Source organism: Manis javanica, chromosome 1 (assembly GCF_040802235.1).
Source record: "Manis javanica isolate MJ-LG chromosome 1, MJ_LKY, whole genome shotgun sequence".
In the NCBI taxonomy this organism is placed as follows: Eukaryota; Metazoa; Chordata; class Mammalia; order Pholidota; family Manidae; genus Manis; species Manis javanica.
Genome location: NC_133156.1, coordinates 37110626 through 37133363, shown reverse-complemented (window position 1 = coordinate 37133363; position 22738 = coordinate 37110626).

Sequence of the window (22738 nt, the reverse complement as noted above, 5' to 3'; positions counted from 1 at the left end):
TTTTGACCACTCGGACGCCTATAACCTCCCCTTACAACAAAGAAACTTTGACAGCTAATCAAGTATTCAACGAGAAGTGAATAACATGATTTCATTTTCTTTGCTCATTTTTATGTCTGCCTTCTATTTATGTCAACACTTTTTCATTTGTGATAATAAAAAGGTCCTTTCTAGGGTAAATTTGTGTAAGAAAAACATAAATGTTTTAAAGAATGATTACATTAAAAGTTATAAGTGTTGCATATATGCAGGGCAAAAAAATGTGATGATGGTGTGTAAATAACCAAAGTCTGGGGATTTCATTCCAAACACTTCACATAATCCCTGATCTGTCTTGGAGCACCATCTCACCCTGCAGTGGTCAGTCCACACACAGAGCATCATGTCTGTTTTTGGAGATCACCCTCTGAGAGAGATGTAGACACACTCAAGGCTAACTAAAGTGGCCAGAAAACGACCAGAACAGAGGACAGAATATTAATCAGTATAACATGGGTATAATGGAGACCTCTGTGCTGGGGCATAAGACCTGCTCTGAAGAAGCAAAAGAATTATAATGTGAATGGGATTCTGGGAGATCTGTCTTTGCATCCACCAGGGATAGACATGATTCCATCTATCTAGACATAGATACTCTCAAGAAACAAGATTTTGCACAATATACAGAACTTCCTGCAGCCCAAACCATCTGCAGGTGGAATGTAGTAGCAAGATAACAGGCTTAAGAACCAGAAAATCCCAGTTTTCCCACCAATAATTCTTGGCAAATGAGATTGCAGATGGGAGCTTAACTCTCTGAGTCTTGTGCTACTCATGTATAAGGTGAGAAAATTAGACTGGATGAGGAAAGGTGAACAGGTTCACCCTGATAATGCTCATCACTTGGTCTTTGCTGCCTAGAATTCCTTTTTGAGAAGAATTTAGAAGCCATATTCAGGCTCAGTGGGAAGAGGGATGGATTAGCAACATCTCCATGGATAAGAGAGGTGAGTCACTGCTTCTGATTGCCATGGACCAGATAGATGTGATTCTCCCAGCTCGATAGCACAATGTCAATTTCACATCACTTCTTTTAATTTGCAAACATATGCACTTCCAAAAACAATTCTTGACCAAAAAGAGATGCCACACTATCCATCTTTAAATTATTTCTTCTTATTGCTGTGTTCATTAGGGTCACTTCTGCTTTTGGGTGTCAATAATGCCTTTGGTACTTTCATGGGATTATTCTGAGAGTCACAAATCGTGGACCCAGTTGCACTACTTAGCATTCTCAGGAGCAGACTGGTGGATCTCTAGGACCTTTATCATTTGAAATTAAGTAGTTATTCACAATTAACTTGCCCCTTATTTTCTTTATGAATGTGCCAGTTTAGTTAGCCTGCCTGATTAATGAAAAGGAAGTTCTCTTTTCCCTCTACTCTTCTAGGATTGATCTGAAGTGTGAAAAAAAAAAAAGCCCTTCATTTACTGAAAAGATGTTTTTAATAAGCATTGCTTCTTGCAAGGGGAGTTCCTCCCCCAAACTGTGATGGTATCTAGTAAATCTGCTTTTGCAATGATTATATAGATTCCATTTTATTTGATCTCCCTACTCATATGTAACACACAGGCTAATAGATGATACAGCACTTGAGTGCCATGGAAAGATCTAAAAGAGAATGCATTTATCAAGGGCCACAGTAGACTCTGCTGATTGCTAGCACTGCTAGATTGTGACCACACTTCATTTTTCATCAGCATTCTGCCTAATTTACCACAAGTGTCATCTCCCAGGGCTGTCATCCTGGAAAGATGATGCCCTTGTTGTGTGGGCTTCCCAGGTACTGACTGTTGAGGGGCTAGGGCTGTAGGGAAGGGCATCATTTATAATTTCCCACTCTATTTAGTTGAGGCAGGCAGATGCCTTGGAGCCTGGGGAAAGGAGGACTTGGAGCTAAGCAGATGGGCAGGCACACATCTCAGGAGCACCTGCTGCTGGCTGCAGTGTTTCTAGTTACTTGTCTTTGGAGAAGGGACTTCATGCCACTTACTATACAAGCTATAGCTCTGCTCTGCCCAGTACTATAGCCTGTAGTGCACATGTGGTTACTGAACACATGAAATGTGGCTAACCCAAACTGAGATGTGTTGACTGGATAAAATATACACTAACTTTTGAAGTACAGCAGAAAGAACGCAATATAAAAAAACAATCAATGTGAAAAATTGATTCCAGGCTGAAATGGTCATATATTGGATAAATGGGGTTAAGTTATACAAATGATAACAATTAATTTTACTTAATGGCTTTTTACTTTTTAAAATGTGGCTGTTAGAACATTGTAAATTACATAATGTGGCTTGCCTTGCATTTATATTGGATCATACTGCTCTAGAGTCAGAATATCACCAAACCCCACTTCATTTTACAGAGAGGAAAACCAAGAGCCTGATCGGGCAAGCTATTCAGTTTCGGTCACACAGCTGGTGAGCGACAGAATTGGGCTGAGTTCCGGTGCTAACCCCTTTCATCCTATGTCCTTATCGAAGGAGAAGCACACGACTCTAAAAGTAAGGAGACCTGGCTATTGTTTCACGTTCAATGTGAGTGTTAACTTTCTTATGCCTCAATTTCCACTTTACTAAAAAGTGCGAACACATCTCACATGGTTGATAGGGAAACAGAAATTAAAAAGAGCTTAGAAATTCTTGAAAGGACACCATCATACTAAGGCAGTCTAGTGTAGAGTTTACAAGCACAAACAATGGAGCAAGACCACCTATCTGGGTTTCAGTTCTGATACCACCACCACCACTTTGGGTTATTTAAATTCTCTGAGTTTCCTCATCTGTGATAGTATCTACCTGATGGGGTGGCTGGGAGGATTAAATTAGTTAATACATACAATACACTTAGAACAGTACCAGGCATATACTAAATATACAAGTTAGGTATTATTTTTAGAGGTGCCACTATTCCACTTTTGTCATCCAAATTCCTGTAAGTAAAACTCACAAAAAGAATTGTTCTTAGATGTAAGCTTTTAAATGATCACCCACTCTGTGTGATTTCAGGGATAGGAGAATGACCCAATGGCCCTGAAAGAAGGATCAATTTCACTGTCTCTAAAAATAGTAATAATACTTTTACTTTGCAAAGTTGTTGAGAGTAAAAGCCTGTTACCCTGCCTGAAAAGGAATGTTAGCATTGTACTCTACAAAGCAGTGGCAGAAACCTTTCCTATCCACCAGTAGATGTCTTAATCCTGCCATTAGAAAGGTCTCTTCCACTTAAAGCTTTGGTTTTGTGTTTTGATCCCTCTCCTTGTCTGTCTTCCTTCTCTCTCCAAAAGGACACAGAATTCCCTCAGCTCCAAGAGACTCTCTAGACTGGCATTCTTCTTTCCTTCCAAACACCACCCAACTTATGTAATTAAATGGTCTACACCTATTAGTGTTTTTTCTTTCTATAAATGGTTTTCTGTTGTCTCAAGCCCCTGGAGTTGAGTCTACACGCATCTCTCTGAAGTGGGTTTTCAAAAGCACCACAAGACGCCACATGACACTGCCTTATCTTAGTCTTTGTTTTTCCTGACTTTCCTGCACAACAACCTTTTAACTCCTGCTTTGTCCTCCTGCTGCTTCTCGGAGCCCTCATCTTCCTCCTCCTCCTCTTGGTTCTCTCCTCCCTTAGCTCGTCTCTCCTTAGGGTCTCCCAGTCCCCTTTTCTCTCTGCCTGTTCTGCACGGGTGACTGGCATCTCTCCCTGGCTCCAGCCTCTCTGCTAGGCATTTGCTAGGGATCTTTCTCCCCATCTCCTTTCCTACCCACCCCCCATCACACACACACAGACACCTTGCCTTTTTCTCTCTTTGTTCTAGGCATTCCCCAGTCAATGGCCCTTCTTTGCATAAAGTCTAACACAAAATATCTTCTTCCTCCTTCAAGTTCCCCTTAAATGTCTGAGCTCTATTTCAGTTACTGATCTTACTATTCTCCCATTTTTCAAGATTAAAATTTAGAATTATCTTAGATTCCTCATACTGCATTATGACATATCTGAGCTTGCCTCCTCACTTCTTATCTTACCAGCTGTATTAGCCAGGTTCTCCAGAGAAACCGGCCGAGTAAGACACACACACACACACACACACACACACACACACACACACACACACCCAGAAAGGTTGGGGGGATTATTGTGAGGAAGTGGCTTATGTGATTATGAAGGCTGTGTCTCATCTCGCACAATTGCCTACAATAACCTCTACTCCCAACCCCACTGATTTATTTCTTGGTTTTTGAGTCAAATTTGTGTTCCTACATCAAGGTTCTTGCTAACATAACAATATTATGTGCCTCGAGGATGCTCCATTCTCCTCTCCATGTATCATTTCAAATTCTGAATCCTTGTACCTTTTCCCAGACCTCTCTGACTCACACTGGTGTCTGCCCCCTAAGAATCCCTGCCACATCTATGCTTCCCGGTTAGTCACAACTCACGAACTGCTTTGAGCGTCAAGTTCGTGGGCTTTGCACCAGAGATTTGGTTTGAATTTAACTTCTGCCTCCTTCTAGCTGTGTGAATTTAAGCAAGCTATAATCTCTCTGACTCTGTTTCCTCAGCTATAAAATGGGTATAATAGTGCCTATTTCACAAGGATGCTGCAAGATTAAATAATATATTGCATCTAAAGTGTGTCAGCTATCAAGAAAGTACAATGCAACCCAAAGGCAGAAAAAATATTTGAAAGCCATGTATTTGATAAGGGTCTAGTATCTAGAATAATGTGACATTAACAACTTAACAATTAAAAGATAAACAATCCAATTTAAAAATGGAGAATGGATTTGAATAGAAATTTCTCCAAAGAAGATATACAAATGGTCAATAAACACATGCATAGATGCTCAACCTCATTAATTATAAAGGAAATTAAATTATGGAAATGCAAATCAAAACCAAATAAAGTGTCTCTTCACACCCACTAGGATGACTATAATTAAAACAACAACAAAAAAGGAAAATATCAAGTCTTGGCAAGCATATAGAGAGATCAGAAACTTCATACATTGCTGTTGGGAATATAAAATGATACAGCTACTGTAGAAAATAATCTGGCCCCTCAACACAAAGTTAACATAGCATTATGTATGACTCAGTGATTCCACACCTGATATGTATGTACTCAAGAGAAATGAAAACACAAGTTCATGAAAAAACCTGTACGTGAATATTCATAGCAGCATTATTCATAATAGTCAAAAAGTGGAAACAATGCAAATGTCTATCAACGAATGAATGGGTGATCAAATGATATAAATCCATATAATGGACTTTTAGCCATGAAAAGGAATGAAGTGCTGACACATACTATATATAATGGATTAACCTTGAAAACATGCCAAGTGAGAGAAGTCAAACACACACAAGAAAACATATTTCATATGATTCCATTTATATGAAATGTCTACAATGGACATAAAAGAAAATAGACATGGAAAGCAGATAGGTGAGTCCAGGGGCTAGGAGAGGGGAAATGGGGAGTGACTGTAACAGGTACAAAGCTTCTTTTTGGGGTGATAAAATTAGACAGTGGAATTCTAATTTGGATGTTCGGGATCAGATAGTGGTGATACCTGTACAACCTCATGACTGTACTAAAATTCATTGAACTGTATAATTTTAAATGGTAAACCTTATGGTGTGAATATCTTAAAAAATTAAAAAGGGGAAAAAAGTATGTCAGAGAGTGCCTAGCTTATGGATGTTGAGTAATTAGCTATGCTGCCCCTTGCCTCCCATTAAATGTGCTGAAGCTAGGATTCAAAATCAAATCATTCTGACACAAAGACTGGGCTTTTCACCACCTCACTAATCTTTCCTCTCACATATGCTGAAGTGGAGGTCTGCTGGGAAACAGAAGCAGTTAAACAAGCCTTCCTGATGGTTCTGCCATTTTGACTAAGAAGTTGTTTGTTCATTTGTATGATCAGTTTATGGTGATTAAAGAAAAATATATTCACATCTTCTGTTTAACTAAATGGATTTGTTGAGACTATATTAATAAATCCAGCCAAAGACACAAAAGATTATATAGAGATAACTTGGAGGAGAAAGAAAAAGAATAAGGAAAGTTGTGGGTAATTTTAACACCGTTTTTGCCAAAATGAAACATTGCTTTTGCCAAAGAGATTTTGAAAGAAGTTAATAAAATCAAATTAAAATCGAGGGCAAACTGATCTACCAAATAATTCTCCAGCTAGAGCCTGTGTATTAGAGCAAGGATGAAAGGGAAACAGCAAATATTTCTGGAGTGCCATCTGCGATGTAATAAACCAGACGCACGTGGCTTCATGAACCTCCTCTGCTGCTTTCTCAGCCGAGTAGCCTTGGCCAAGTAGTGTCTTGAATCAGAACAGAGGATTCCCACTCCTCATCCTCACCAACGAGTGGAACCAGTAATAATAGAAACCTCTGAGAGAGGGAAGCAGAGAATCAAAGGGACAAAAAGGTGGAGAGAGACCCTCCCTGACGCTAAGTGCAAAGGAAAGCCTCAAGTAGATGGTGGAGCCAATCTTGAGGAGCACCATCCAGCCAACTATACCCTGACCTAAATACAAGGTACAGCTAGAGGAATATAAAACCTGATACATGGAGGGCAACCACAGCAGCTGTGAACCCCATACCCAGGTCATCTCCTGACTAGACTGACTCAAAATCCTACAGTGAGGGCAAAGAGTTAATTCACAAGGAAGCTGAACATGTAATATGGCCTCAAGATGTACTGGACAAAAATCATTATCATTACAAGGAGAAATAGACCAAATGATCATCAGAGCAGATTAAAATTCACCTCCCTCAATAACTGACATAACAAACAAAACATCAGTGAAGTTATAAAGAATCTGAACACAAGTGGTGATCATGGCTTAAAGACATACATAGAATACCATCTGCATGGGCTGTAGAATACACATTCTTTTCAAGCACACATGGAACACTAAGGAAACTGACCATGTCTTGGCCATAAAGGTAGTGCAAATTTCAGTTGGACACTATATAGTTAAGCTGAACAAGGGTATTACCCATGACCTAGTAACTCCATTCCATGAAGTATGTCCATCAGAAATGCACATTCATGAGCACCAAAGGAAATGCACAAGAATGTCCACAGCAGCATTCTTAATAGGCCAAAATTAGAAACAACCCAAAAGTTTATCAACCATAAATTGGACAAATCAATCACTGTATACTTAACACAAAAGGGAACAGCAATACAAAATGAAAGAACCACAGCTGTATACAGTAACATGAATGACTGTCACAAGTGTAACACTGTAAAAGAATGAAGACACAAATGTCTGAATACATCCAGTTATTTAAAATTCCCAAGTGGCCCAAACTATAGTGTTTACAGATATGTGCTTTGGTATTAAAAATACAAAGAAATGCAATAAAGTCACTATCATAACACCAGAATAATGGCTACCCTTAAGGGGATGAAGGGACTTGTTTTGGAATCAAGTCATTTTTGGGGTCTGTGGGTGCTGGCAATGCTGTTTCTCAATCTGGATTGTAATTAGACAGATAATTATAATAATCTGTTAAGCCATATGTTTATGTTTTGTCTTTGGCAAGTGTGTATATTTCACAGTAGAAAAACTTTGGAAACATGGTGAGGAAACCATGGCTCAGAATAGTCAGGTGACTTTTCTGAAGGCAGAAAGCTACCAAATGCCTTTAGTAAGATTTGAGCTTGAGCCCTCTCCTTTGAGCCTAGTACTTTCTCCTAACTCCAGGATGTGGACTGTGAGGAGAAATAAGAAACTACAGAACAGTGATGGAGAGGGTGGGAGGTGGGACAGTAGGCTTCACTTCCCAGGCTTCAGAAATGGGTGTTGTTTAAGGATGTTGACTGTTTTTCTCAGTGTGTGTTTTGTTTGTTTTTACAAGGGACACTTTTGCCAAAGCCACATAACTAAGGAGAAAGCAAAAACAGGAAAGACGATGATCATTTGCCACAAGAGAAGCTTTCTTTTCTTATGTCCTGGCTGCATGAACCTGTGTTAGTTCAGGGATGAGGTCATGATAAATTCTCAGTTTCTGTGTTTACCTCTTTTAATGGCATCTGTAGCTGCAGTAATAATCGCCCTCCAAAGCTTTGGCTGCTGGAACTCACTCTCTGAGAGACTTCTTAGGAAATTGCTGTATCTCACCTATGAATAAATTACCCATCAGAAATGCACTTCAGCTCAGAATAATGTGCTTTGCTCTGACCCCATTAGATTACATCAATGTAACTACATGGATGCTAATTGTGATACTCTGTTATTTGCACACAGAACCAAAGGGCAATGTCCTGCCTTAAGAGTTTAATGGCTCTAAAGCAGCAAGAAGCAGACTTCTTTATCCTTCTCTGGCTTTTCAGCAGCTGGTGGCCTCTGCAGGAAAATGCAAATGCAAGAGCAAAGTAGTTGAACTGTGGATATGTTTGCATTTACACCTGCTAATTAAGCCAAAGGAAAAAAATCTCATCTTCCCAGCTGAACAACTTCTAACCTGGGAGCTCAGCCCAGACACAAGCCAAGAAAGCATTGTATACCTCCTCTGGAGCAGAGCTCCCCACTAGAAATATAATGCAAGCCAAAAATGATAGCCACATATGTGATTTTGAATTTGTTAGTACTTTAAAACAAATAAACCAGTGAGATTAGTTTTAACAACATATTCAGCCCAATATATCTAAAATATTGCCATTTCAATATATTATATATTGAATATGTATATTAAATATATATTATATATTGAACATAAAAAATGCTGAAATATTTTACATTCTTTTTTATATTAAATCTTAGTCCCCATTGTGTATTTTAGACTTACGGCTATAAAGGAGGAGAAAAACTTTTCTTCTACCTTCTTAGATTCAGTTATGGGAGGCCTGTGAATTAAGGTGACAAAAGAAAAATTAACAGGAGAAGGGTATACCAATTTTAATTGATGTTAATATTTTAATTTTTACATGCACAGAGGTCTTCATGGACAAGGAGTGAAGCCTCACAGAGATGGTACACCTGGGTCTTATATATCATTTTAGCACAGAGTGATAATTTGTGGAGAAGTAATTAGACATAAGAAAAGGAGTTTGGGCTTCTTGATGTGTTTAGTTGGGGGTAGGTCAATATATGGAGGAAACTAATTGAAGATAAGGGTGATTTCAGTAAGATTTGTATGTGCAGAACCATCTCTGTAACGACTTTGTGTGTTCATTGACAATGATTGTTTCCCCTCCTCCAGGTGAGACAGGGACTGTAGACTTAGGCAGAGTAGGGTGAGGGCCTCTGGGGGAAAAAGCAGAGCAAGATAATTACAGTCAGAACAATGTAACAATGTGCAAAGAAGTCCCTATGGAAACTCTGTGTTAAGCATTACATAAAGTCAGAGTCACACTAATTCTCTATGGTAAAGATACCAGACTAGAAATATAAACATCTTCAGTGAGATCAGCTAAAGCTCAAAAGGCCAGGAGCAACTTGGCCTGGAATGTTTGAGTGTTTTGCAAATAAAGAGAAATGTCTCAGCATAACCCATGACTTCACTGTATCAATTAGATCATGACACTGTAAAATTTGCCTTAGCCTGCTAAAAGGCCCAGCTTATTTTAACCATACCTATGTGCTGTATTTCCTTCTCTGATCCTAATCAAGTAATCTGCAACCTAGGAAAAAACTAATTATGTAAGCAAGCCCAACTATAAACAGCCCAAGAAGTTAAGAAGTATGATTCTTAACACACTTTAGCAAACAGGCAACAACCCAGCCCACCTTGGGGGCAGGGCAGGCAGTCTTAATTGACATGCTCCCAGAGGGAAACTGCTATCCTGAGAAAGACTGAGAGCAGCAAATTTCTTCTGTTACTCATCAAAAATGAGCATTCTGGAACCATTCAACAAGTCTGCACCCCTAACCCTTTACCCCCATTCCTGAAAATCCTCAACTGTGCATAAAATCCCTAGACAACGAGCCAAACACGACTCTCTTGTCTCCTCCTGGCGTGAGCGAGGACCTCTGTCCTTTCACTTTATCTCTAAATAAAAGCCTCTACCTTGCTCTCCTACCTTGAGTGTTTGCGAAGCTCATTCTTCAGCTCCGTCAACAAGAATCCTGGCATCGCAGGTACCAGAGCACCTGAAATACAGGTACTTCACACCAGGAAATTTATGCTGACCTTTTAAGTACGGGTGGGAAGGCAGAGCACTCTCTGCATCTAGTGTTTTTCAATTGCCTTCAGGTAAAAATACTCATTATGCCAAAGTGGCATATTCTGCACCCCTGCACAACACACCTCAATTTGGGCTCAGTACATTTCAGCTACTCAGTAGCCACAGTGACTAGTGGCCATTAGATTTGGCAACACAGATCTAGAGCTTCATGATGTTCCTCATAGAGCAGCTTCTCTAAGTACAAGTGGAACCTAAGATTGAAATTAGCCTGTGAGCATAAAAGCTTAGCATAATCTCTAAAACATGGTAAATGATTTTTTACCATGTAAATGATAGCTATCATTATTATTATTGATCTTGGGTTGAGTATTTGTGGCTTGTTTTATGTGAAAGTCCACATTTAAATTCTTTATATGCTTCCATGGTCCATATGTGCAAAACACCAAAATCTTATACTACATATAGCATTTGTAAATTCCATGCATATTACATTTAACTGTATCTTTAATGAAACAGGTAGCTCACACGTCAGTTGTTTTTACCTTATGTCTAACTTTAACATATCTGCATACCACCTGTACTATTTTCAGACTTGTTTTCAAATCACCTTTCTTTAAACTGAACATTTGGGATTTTACTATCTGAAAAAGTCACAGCCCTGAAGTCAGGGGTTTGATATGCTAGACATATATTTTTTTCCTAATGTTAAAATAAATGCATAACTTATAAAAAGTTCTTGTGCCTCTCCTAGGGACATAATACATTCAACAATAGTACACCTAATATATTTGAGAAAAAAGGTACACATTCAAATTTATACAGTGTTCCATCGGGGCTCTGCTATCTTCAAGCTGTGTGGCCTTGGCAGGCTACTTTAGTCCTCTAATCATTAGTTGTCTTACCTGCAAAATGAGATAGCAACAGTATCCACTGCTCAGGGATCTTGAGAATTAAATGAGATAATGCCTGTGAAGTGTTCAGCACCCTGCCTGGTTTTCTTGAGTGTCTTGATCAGGAAATGGTAGGTCAATCTTTATTATAAGTGTTCTATAGTGCACAAAGCATTTCCTGTGTATTATTTTCACAAGAATACCCTAAAGAAACCAAGGATCATTATTTCTATTTCATAGATAAGGAAACTGTCCCTGGTAAGTAGTCCAGGGTTAATGGGCCCCTATGCAGCAAAGTTGGGCTCAAATTCACATCTTTGAAGACACGTTCATTACTGCTGCCACTAATCTTCTTCTTCTGTGGCAGGAATATGTTTGCCTGTTTTATCATTGGCACCTACAAAGAGGAATTTTCCCACTGGAAACTATCAAGTAGAGGAAGTTGGAGAGTCTTAGCTTTCATGACAGTCAGTAAGCATGCATGGAACACCTAGAGGGTGCAAAGCACTCCATCCCTTAGCTGACCACAAAATAGGTCCCTGGAATTTATCCTCAGGGCAAACACTCAAATGTACGTTATTGTGAAGCCATCACTTCAACTTAGGCTGCCTATCAGTAGGTGAACAAAGAATCGGAACAACTTTTCAGTCAATGTGGTTCAGATGCCGAAAATAGCTTGGTATGTCAGATTGGAGGAGACAGGCAGAATGTTCTTCTGGAATTTAATTTTCAAGTCTAGGTCTAAATTCTTTGTTTTACTCTGCAAAATTGTCAAGGAACACAGCCATGGTATCTTCTGTAAAGTAAGGGGAGATTCTACCTTTCAACAGATCCAAGAAACCTTTTAAGCCAAATTTAGTTCAAAAATCATGCCTGAGACTATTCTTCTGGATATGAGGCAAATATAAAAACTGGGGGTGCTGCTCATAAGAACTAAAGCACTATTTCTATCAGTACCACATTTACTTCTGCTTTTCTTCTCCGAAAAGATTATTATAATTAAATAGGAGGGGAATATTGATTATTACCAATCACAACCAGGATTTCCAGAAGAAACATACCTATACAAATCGAAAAATATAGACTCTGTAGCACATAAGTTATATTTTAATATAATACTCTTTGTAAATTATGTATATGTTGGCCACCTCCTCAACAAAAATTCAAATTCTCTTAGATCACATGTTTTAGGAGGGTATACTATCAAGTGAAAATAATAGTTGATTCCAAAATGGCTCATTCCTTGAGATCCTGTTTCTAAAAAACAACTACATCTTAAGCATCTAATGTGTATCTATCTATATATCTAGAAGAGATTACATCAAAATGTTAACAGTGTCCCTCTGGGAAGGGGCAAGATTATGTATTTTTTTTTCATACAGATTTGTATTCAAACTTAAAAAATATACATGTGTCATTTGTAGTATATTTTACAAACTATGTAAAAATAAAATTCACCAGCATTTGGCCTCTTGGTGACCGGCAGATAGCCAGCTCCCACAGGGAAAGGGGAAAGGGGCTCACATTCCACCAGCCCCCATGATGCAGCACATCTCTGGCAGAAAAATTCTGGGCAGATCTCCACCTTAGGCAATAGGAAGTTGGGTACAACTAACAAGCTGTTCACTAATCAGGAATTTGGGTAGTCCACTGAAGTTCTTCCCATGACCTAAGAATTGCATATGGGTTTTCAGCCTTGACTGGTCAAATGGGAACATTTCCTCACCCAGTATAATGAAGACGTGTGTCTATTTCAAAGGACTCTGTGAGGATGGGATAAGGTGTTGTGAGAGATGCCCAGACCAGTAACTGGAAGAGCAAGGGGTGCTCACTGAACAGGAGTTGCTGCAGCGAGGACCCTGCATGTCCTCTCTCCCATCTCCAGGAGAGATGGGAGGGGGAGACATTATCTCCAATTCCTAAATTTCTTCTCCCTTTTAGGTAGTGCAGGAAGACTTTGAAACACTTGCCTACACCATCTTCAAATTCTCCAGTGTGACTGGTGAGCCTGGAGTTCCTGTTAGGATCCCAGAGATGGTAAACAAGAAAAAGAAGAATCCTTCAGGAAAACTAGCTTCCTCTTAACCATAAAGGTCAAGAGCTAGAATGCTGCATTTGATCACTGGAAAAAAATTAAAATTTTAATAATACAGTTCAGAACTGAGCACTAAATATGGATAATGCAAATCCATTAAGAAGAAACTATTGTCTTAGCAGACAATTCTATATAATAATAATAGTTAGGCTTAGATAGGTTAACTTAAGCAAATTCACATAGGCAGGAAGTGGTGATAGCAGGATTTGAAGGGAGTTTGATTCCATCAACTTCCCTATCTTATTACAGTTATAAAATCCTCAGTTTTGAAATAAATGTTAGGCTATCTGGTCAGTGGTCTAATATCTAACAGGGTACAAATAATAGTAGATAAAGGAATCATGCTCCAGTTTGTAAACTTATCCACAAAATAGTAGAAGGGTTGCCAGACTTAGGAAATAAAAACTACAAGATGCCCTGTAAATTTAAATTTTAAATAAATAACAAGTTTTAGTATTAATGCATAGAAATACTCAGACTAAAAAAAATTATTTATTGTTTTTCTGAAATTTCAATTTAATGGGGTTGCCCTGTGTTTTATCTGGCAACCTTAAATATAATATTACCCCAGCATTCTACATATGATCTAATCAAAAGAATAGATTTTCTTAGCAGGTTGAAAGGTATAATTCAAGGTAAAGGAATGACATCATATGGTTTTAAAACTATAAAACATTTGTGAAGCACTTTACACTTGACTAATAGCTTCCTTTGATTTCAGTCCTCCCAAACTAACACTCAAAGAAATTATGCTACTTACTCACTGTCACCCAGCTAGTGAGTTAAAAAATATGACATTTAAATCTAGATAATCTAATGCTACTGCTACACTTACTACCATTGCTAATAATGAAAAGTACAACTATAACTTATTAAGTGCTTACTGATCTGTCAGTCAGGGGTTGTTGTTACACTTCCTTTATGTGATAAACTGTGCAGAGAAGGTTCTCCTGGAATACTGTTTGGAATATTCTTTCCTAAAAAATTCATTCATAACTCCAAAATGATCATGAATGACTAATTTGATCAGTAGCACATTCAAAATGATTTGATATAAAAACCAGTTCTTAAAAAGTTATTGGGGGAAAAAGGATTAAAGATGGCGGCATGAGAGGAGAGACAAAGGCTTCCTCCTAAAACTGGATACAATTAGAAAATTTAATTGGTCAACTAATCCTGAGAGAGCAACAGGAAAGAGGACGCATCAGACTGCACACACCTGGAGAAAAGAGTAGACCTCAGCAGGGTAACGTACCAGAGCTGTGGCTCCGCGGGACACGAGCCCCTCCCCCACCCCAGCTCACCAGCAGGAGGAAGAGAAACGGAGCAGGGAGGGAGTGGAAGGCTTGGGACTGCTGAATACCTAGCTCTAGAGATCTGCCATGGGAGCACAAACCTACATTTTGATGGTGCTTTCATGAGACTCACATGACTACCGGGTTGGAAAGTTAATACAGGCAGAGTTCCTGGGGAGACTGGGATTCTGGCTGCTTGTGGAAAGCAGGGATGCATATCAGGCTGCTCTGGGACAAAAACTTATACCTGAGTGCCTGGCCCACTGGCTCAGGCAGTGGAGAGGCACAGGAGCCAGGAGGTGGGGAACAGCTCTTTCCTACCCCCAGTACCACTCCCCTGTGACCCCTGACATTGCTTCAGGGGCTCAGCAGCTCCATAATACAGCTTCAGGACACTAGAGGGTGCCATATACAAACATGAAACACCAAAGGAACCTTGTCCAGAGTAAAATTGTTAATACAACTCCAGAGAAAGATTTAAATGATGTGGACCTCATGACTCTTCCTGAGAGGAAGTGCAAAATAAAAATAATCAACATTATAATGGAGGTAGGAAAGACATCCAAGAACTCAGGAATGAATTCAGGTCAGAGATCCAATCGTTATAGAACATGATGGAGGATATTAAAAGCAGGTTGGATACAGTGGAGGAGACAATAAATGAAATAGAAACTAGAGAAGAGGAATACAAAGAAGCTGAGGCACAGAGAGAAAAAAAGGATCTCTAAAAATGAAAGAATATTGAGAGAACTGTGTGACCAATCCAAACGGAACAATATTCACATTATAGGAATACCAGAAGAAGAGGAGAGAGAAAAATGGATAGAAAGTGTCTTTGAGGAGGTAGTTGCTGAAAACTTCCACAATCTGGAGAAGGAGATAGTCTCTCAGGACATGGAGATCCACAGATCCCCCTACACAAGGGACCCAAGGAAGACAACAGCAAGACACATAGTAATTAAAATGGGAAAGATCAAGAATAAGGACACACTGTTAAAAGCAGCCAGAGGTAGAAATAAGATTACATACAAAGGAAAGCCCACCAGAGTAACAACAGACTTCTCAGCAGAAACCTTACAGGCCAGAAGGGAGTGGCATGATGTATTTCATGCCATGAAGCAGAAGGGCCTGGAACCAAGATTACTTTATCTGGTGAGATTATCATTTAAATTTGAAGGAGGGATTAAACAATTTCCAGATAAGCAAAAGCTGAGAGATTTTACCTCCCACAAACCATCTCTGCAGTCTATTTTAGAGGGACTGCTATAGATGGAAGTGTTCCGAGGGTTGGATAGCTGTCACCAGAGGTAGTAAAATCATGGTAGGGAGGCTGGAGCAGCTGATTGCAAGGCAAATGCAAAATTAAATTGACTATCCCCAAAGTCAATCAAGGGATAGAGAAAAAGTATAGAATCTGATACCTAATATATAAAGAATGAAGGAGAAAGAAAAAGGAGGAGAAATAGAAAAGAACCTTTAGATTGTGTTAGTAACAGCATACTAAATGAGTTAAATTAGACTCTTAGATAGTAAGGAAAGTAACCTAGAACCTTTGGTAATCACGAATCTAAAGCCTGAAATGGCAATAAGTACATACCTATCGATAATCACCCTAAATGTAAATGGTCTGAATGCACCAATCAAAAGACATGAAGTCACTGAATGGATAAACAAACAAGACCCATCTATATGCTGCTTACAAGAGACTCACCTCAAACCCAAAGACATGCACAGACTAAAATTCAAGGGATGGAAAAAGATAATTCATGCAAACAATAGGGAGAAAAAAGCAGGAGTTGCAGTACTAGTATCAGACAAAATAGACTTCAAAACAAAGAAAGTAACAAGAGATAAATAAGGACATTGCATAATGATAAAGGGCTCAGTCCAACAGGAGGATATAACCATTATCAATATATATGCACCCAAGACAGGAGCACCAGCATATGTGAAACAAATACTAACAGAACTAAAGGAGGAAATAGACTGCAATGCATTCATTTTAGGAGACTTTAACACACCATTCACTCCAAAGGACAGATCCACCAGACAGAAAATAAGTAAGGACACAGAGGCACTGAACAACACACTAGAACAGATGGACCTAATAGACATCTATAGAACTCTACACCCCAAAGCAACAGGATACACATTTTTCTCAAGTGCACATGGAACATTCTCCAGAACAGACCACATACTAGCCCACAAAAAAGAGCCTCAGTAAATTCAAAAAGATTGAAATCCTACCAACCAACTTTTCAGACCACAAAGGTATAAAACTAGAAATAAATTGTACCAAGAAAGCAAAAAGGCTCACAAACACATGGAGGCTTAACAACACACTTCTAAAGACTCAATGGATCAATAACCAAATTACAATGGACATCTAGCAATATATGGAAATAAATGACAACAACAACACAAAGCCCCAAATTCTGTGGGACACAACGAAAGCAGTCTTAAGAGGAAAGTATATAGCAATCCAGGCATATTTAAAGAAGGAAGAACAAACCCAAATGAATAGTCTAACATCACAGTTATCAAAATTTGAAAAAGAAGAACAAATGAGGCCTAAAGTCAGCAGAAGGAGGGACATAATAAAGATCAGAGAAGAAATAAACAAAATTGAGAAGAATAAAACAATAGAAAAAATCAATGAAACCAAGAGCTGGTTCTTTGAGAAAATTAACAAAATAGATAAGCCTCTAGTCAGACTTATTAAGAGAAAAAGAGAATCAACACACATCAGCAGAATCAGAAATGAGAAAGGAAACATCACGACAGACCCAACAGAAATACAAAGAATTATTAGAGACTACTATGAAAACCTATATGCTAAGAAGCTGGAAAACCTAGAAGAAATGGACAACTTCCTTGGAAAAATACAACCTTCCACGACTGACCAAGGAAGAAACACAAAATCTAAGCAAACCAATTACCAGCAAAGAAATTGAAGTGGTAATCAAAAAACTACCCAAGAATAAGCCCCTGGGCCAGATGGATTTACCTCGGAATTTTATCAGACATACAGAGAAGATATAATACCCATTTTCCTTGAAGTTTTCCAAAAAATAGAAGAGGAGGGAATACTCCCAAACTCATTCTATGAAGCCAACATTACCCTAATACCAAAACCAGGCAAAGACTCCATCAAAAAAGAAAATTACAGACCAATATCCCTGATGAACGTAGATGCAAAAATACTCAATAAAATATTAGCAAACAGAATTCAACATTATATCAAAAGGATCATACACCACGACCAAGTGTGATTCATCCCAGGGATGCAAGGATGGTACAACATTCAAAAATACATCAACATCATCCACCACATAAACAAAAAGAAAGACAAAAACCACACGATCATCTCCATAGATGCTGAAAAGGTATTTGACAAAATTCAACATCCATTCATGATAAAAACTCTCAGCAAAATGGGTATAGAGGGCAAGTACCTCAACATAATAAAGACCATATACGATAAACCCACAGCCAACATCACACTGAACAGCGAGAAGCTGAAAGCTTTTCCTCTGAGATCGGGAACAAGACAGGGATGCCCACTCTCCTCAGTTATTTAACATAGTACTGGAGGTTCTAGCCATGGCAATTAGACAAAACAAAGAAATACAAGGAATCCAGATTGGTAAAGAAGAAGTTAAACTGTCACTATTTGCAGATGACATGATATTGTACATAAAAAACCCTAAAGACTACACTCCAAAACTACTAGAACTGATATTGGAATACAGCAAAGTTGTAGGATACAAAATTAACACACAGAAATCTGTGGCTTTCCTATACACTAACAATGAGCCAATAGAAAGAGAAATCAGGAAAACAATTCCATTCACAATTGCATCAAAAAGAATAAAATACCTAGGAACAAACCTAACCAAAGAAGTGAAAGACCTATACCCTGAAAACTATAAGACACTATTAAGAGAAGTTAAAGAGGACTCTAACAAATGGAAACTCATCCCATGCTCTTGGCTAAGAAGAATTAATATTGTCAAAATGGCCATCCTGCCAAAGCAATATACAGATTTGATGCAATCCCTATCAAATTACCAACAACATTCTTCAACGAACTGGAACAAATAGTTCAAAAATTCATATGGAAACACGAAAGACCCCGAATAGCCAAAGAAATCCTGAGAAAGAAGAATAAAGTGGCAGGGATCTCACTTCCCAACTTCAACCTCTCCTACAAAGCCATAGTAATCAAGACAATTTGGTACTGGCATAAGAACAGAGCCACAGACCAGTGGAACAGATTAGAGACTCCAGACATTAACCCAAACATATATGGTCAATTAATATTCGATAAAGGAGCCATGGACATACAATGGGGAAGTGACAGTCTCTTTAACAGATGGTGCTGGCAAAACTGGATAGGTACATGTAACAGAATGAAACTGGATCACTGTCTAACCCCATACACAAAAGTAAATTCAAAGTGGATCAAAGACTTGAATGTACATCATGAAACCATAAAACTCTTAGGAAAAAACATAGGCAAAAATCTCTTGGATGTGAACATTAGCGACTTCTTCATGAATATATCTCCCTGGGCAAGGAAAACAACAGCAAAAATGAACAAGTGGGACTATATCAAGCTGAAAAGATTCTGTACAGCAAAGGACACCATCAATAGAACAAAAAGGTACCCTACAGTATGGGAGAATATTTTTATAAATGACAGATCCGATAAAGGCTTGACATCCAAAATATATAAAGAGCTCATGTTCCTCAGCAAACAAAAAGCAAATAATCCAATTAAAAATGGGCAGAGGAGCTGAACAGACAGTTCTCCAAAGAAGAAATTCAGATGGCCAACAGACACATGAAAAGATGCTCCACATCACTAGTTATCAAAGAAATGCAAATTAAAACCACAATGAGATATCACCTCACACTGGTAAGGATGGCCACCATTCAAAAGGCAAACAACAACAAATGTTGGCAAGGTTGCGGAGAATGGGGAACCCTTCTACACTGCTGGTGGGAATGTAAATTAGTTCAACCATTGTGGAAAGCAGTATGGAGGTTCCTCAAAATGCTCAAAATAGACTTACCATTTGACCCAGGAATTCCACTTCTAGGAATTTACCCTAAGGATGCAGCACTCCAGTTTGAAAAAGACAGATGCACCCCTATGTTTATTGCAGCACTATTTACAATAGCTAAGAAATGGAAGCAACCTAAGTGTCCATCAGTAGATGAATGGATAAAGAAGATGTGGTACATATACACAATGGAATATTATTCAGCCATAAGAAGAAAATAAATCCTACCATTTGCAACAACATGGATGTAGCTAGAGGGTATTATGCTCACTGAAATAAGCCAGGCAGAGAAAGACAAGTACCAAATGATTTCACTCATCTGTGGAGTATAAGAACAAAAGAAAAACTGAGGGAACAAAACAGCAGCAGAATCACAGAACCCAAGAATGGACTAACAGTTACCAAAGGGAAAGAGACTGGAGAGAATGGGAGGGTAGAGAGGGATAAGGGTGGGGAAGAAGAAAAGGGGTATTATGATTAGCATGTATAATGTGGGGGGGGGAAAGGGGAGGGCTTTGCAACACAGAGAAGACAAGTAGTGATTCTACAACATCTTACTATGCTGATGGAGAGTGACTGTAATGGGGTTTGTGGGGGGGGACTCGGGGTAGGGGAGAGCCTAGTAAACATAATGTTCTTCAAAAAAAAATAATAATAATGAAAAAAACCCAAAAAACTAAATACTAAAAAAAAAAAAATAAGAACTATGTGACTGAGATCCTACCAGGACCTCTAAAGCCTCAATGGAACTAGCAACTGTTTCCCCAAAGGATTATATGTTTCCAGAAGTTAAAAATTCAACTTAATTTCTGTTACTTTAATTGTACCATTTATAAGCTTATGAAAATGCAGTAAAACCACATTAACAAAAAAAAGTTATTGGGAGAGAGACTAAGAGAAGAAAAGATGGTGGCATGAGAAGTGAGGTAGTAACCTTCTCACAAAACCACATTTAACATGAAAATACAGCAAATGCAACTAATCCTGGAAGAGCAACGGAAAAAAGACTGGAACAGACTGCCTACATCTGGGGAAAAGAGTAGACCTCATGGGAAAGGTTAAGTGGCAAAACTGTAATATGGCAGGACCCAAACCCTACCCCCACCTCTGCTCACTGGTGGGAGGAAGAGAAAAGGATCAGGGAGGGAGTGGAAGCCCAGAGTTGCTAAACACCCACCCCTGGAGATCTGTTCCAGGAGCAAAAACTCACATTGCATGGTGCTTTGGAGATTAGTGGGGATCAAAAGCAAAGACAGGCAGGATACTTAGAGAGACTGAGATTCCAGCCACTTGTGCAGAACAGGTACCCACAACTGGTCACTCTGGGGAAAAAGAAGGATGGACACTTTGAAAGACTTCCCAAAAGTGAGAGGGGCACTAAAGGCACATGGGTTACACAGAGCTTGCTGCTCAGGAGAAAGTACAGGTGGACAAAATGGTCCCAGCACACTCAGCCCAACAAGTTGGGATCTTTCAGGAGCTTCAGTTGATCCATCCCCCTGGCTGGTGACACAGTGTTGAGGCCCTGCACTAAGATATTCAGCCTGCCACTCTTTCTCCTGGCAAGCACTGATTCACAAACCTGCTGACCCCAGCATCATGCCATGCCAGCCAGAGGATGGCCCTGCCTACAGAAGCTATGGGAGCATAATGTGGACTGTTTGCCCTGTGCACTGGGCCCACTGGCTCTGGCAATGGAGACAGGTACTGCAGCTGGCAGCAGGAAAGAACTCTTTCCTCCTGGCAGCACTCTTGCTGCTTGCCTGCAACCCCTGCCTTTGCACCAGGTTCTGGGCAGATCCAGAGAGTAGAGCTTCTGGGCACTAGTGGGTGCTGCCTACACAAAGTTATTATTCAATAGTAATCATTAGAAATATGAAATGGCAAAAGAATCTTGTACAAACCTAAATCCCTCAAACACCAGAAAGAGGGCTAAGTGAAAATGAAATAACCACTGTACTTGAGAAAGATTTCAAAACAAAAATCATAAACATGCTCATGGAACTACAGAAAAATATTCAAGATCTCAGGGAGTCCTTCAAGATAGAGAGAGAAAATATGAAAAATACAGTATCTGAAATGAAATATACAGTGGAGGGATTTAAGAAGCAGACTAGATGAGGTAGAGGAGATGGTAAATGAAAGAGAAGTTAGAGAACAGGAAAACAAAGAAGCTGAGACACAGAGAGGAAAAAGGATCTCTAGGAATGAAAGAATAATGAGGAAACTGTGGGGCCAATCCAAACAGAACAATAGTGCCATTTTAAGGGTACCAGAAGAACAGGAGAGAAAAATGGATAGAAAGTTTTTGAGGAAATAATTGCTGAAAATTTCCCAAATCTGGGGAAGGAAATAGTCTCTCAGGTCATGGAGGTGCACAGATCTCCCAACACAAGGGCCCCAAGGAAGACAACATGATGACATATAATAATTAAAATGGCAAAGATCAACAAAAAGGACAGAGTATTAAAAGTAGCCAGAGAGAGAAAAAAGATCACATAAAAAGGAAAACCCATCAGGCTATCTATCTATCATCACACTTCTCAGCAAAAACCTTACAGGGCAGAAGTGAGTGGCATGATATATTTAACACAATGAAACAAAAAGGCCTCAAACCAAGAATACACTACCCACAAAGATTATCATTTATATTTGAAGCAGGGATTTAACTATTCCCAGAAAAGCAAAAGTTAAGGGAGTATACCTCCCACAAACCATCTCTACACTATATTTTGGAGGGACTGCTATAGCTGGAAGTGTTCCTAAGGCTAAGTAGCTGTCACCAGAGAAAATAAACCCACAGTAAAAGAAGTACATGAATTAATAACTAAGCAAATGCAAAATTAAATCAGCTACCTACAAAATCAGTCAACAGATACCCAAAGAGTATAGAATTTGACACCTAATACATAAAGAGTGGGGGAGGAAGAAAAAGAAGGGGAAAAAAACCTTAATATTGTGTTTGAAATAGCGTAATAAGCAAGTTAACTTAGACTGTTAGATAGTAAAGAAGCTGCCCTTGAACCTTTGGTAACCATGAATCCAAACCCTGCAAAGGCAATAAGTACATACCTATCAATAATCACCCTAAATGTAAATGGACAGAATGTACCAATCAAAAGACATTGAGTCACTGAATGGAGAAAAAAACAAGATCTGTCTATATGATGCCTAAAAGAGA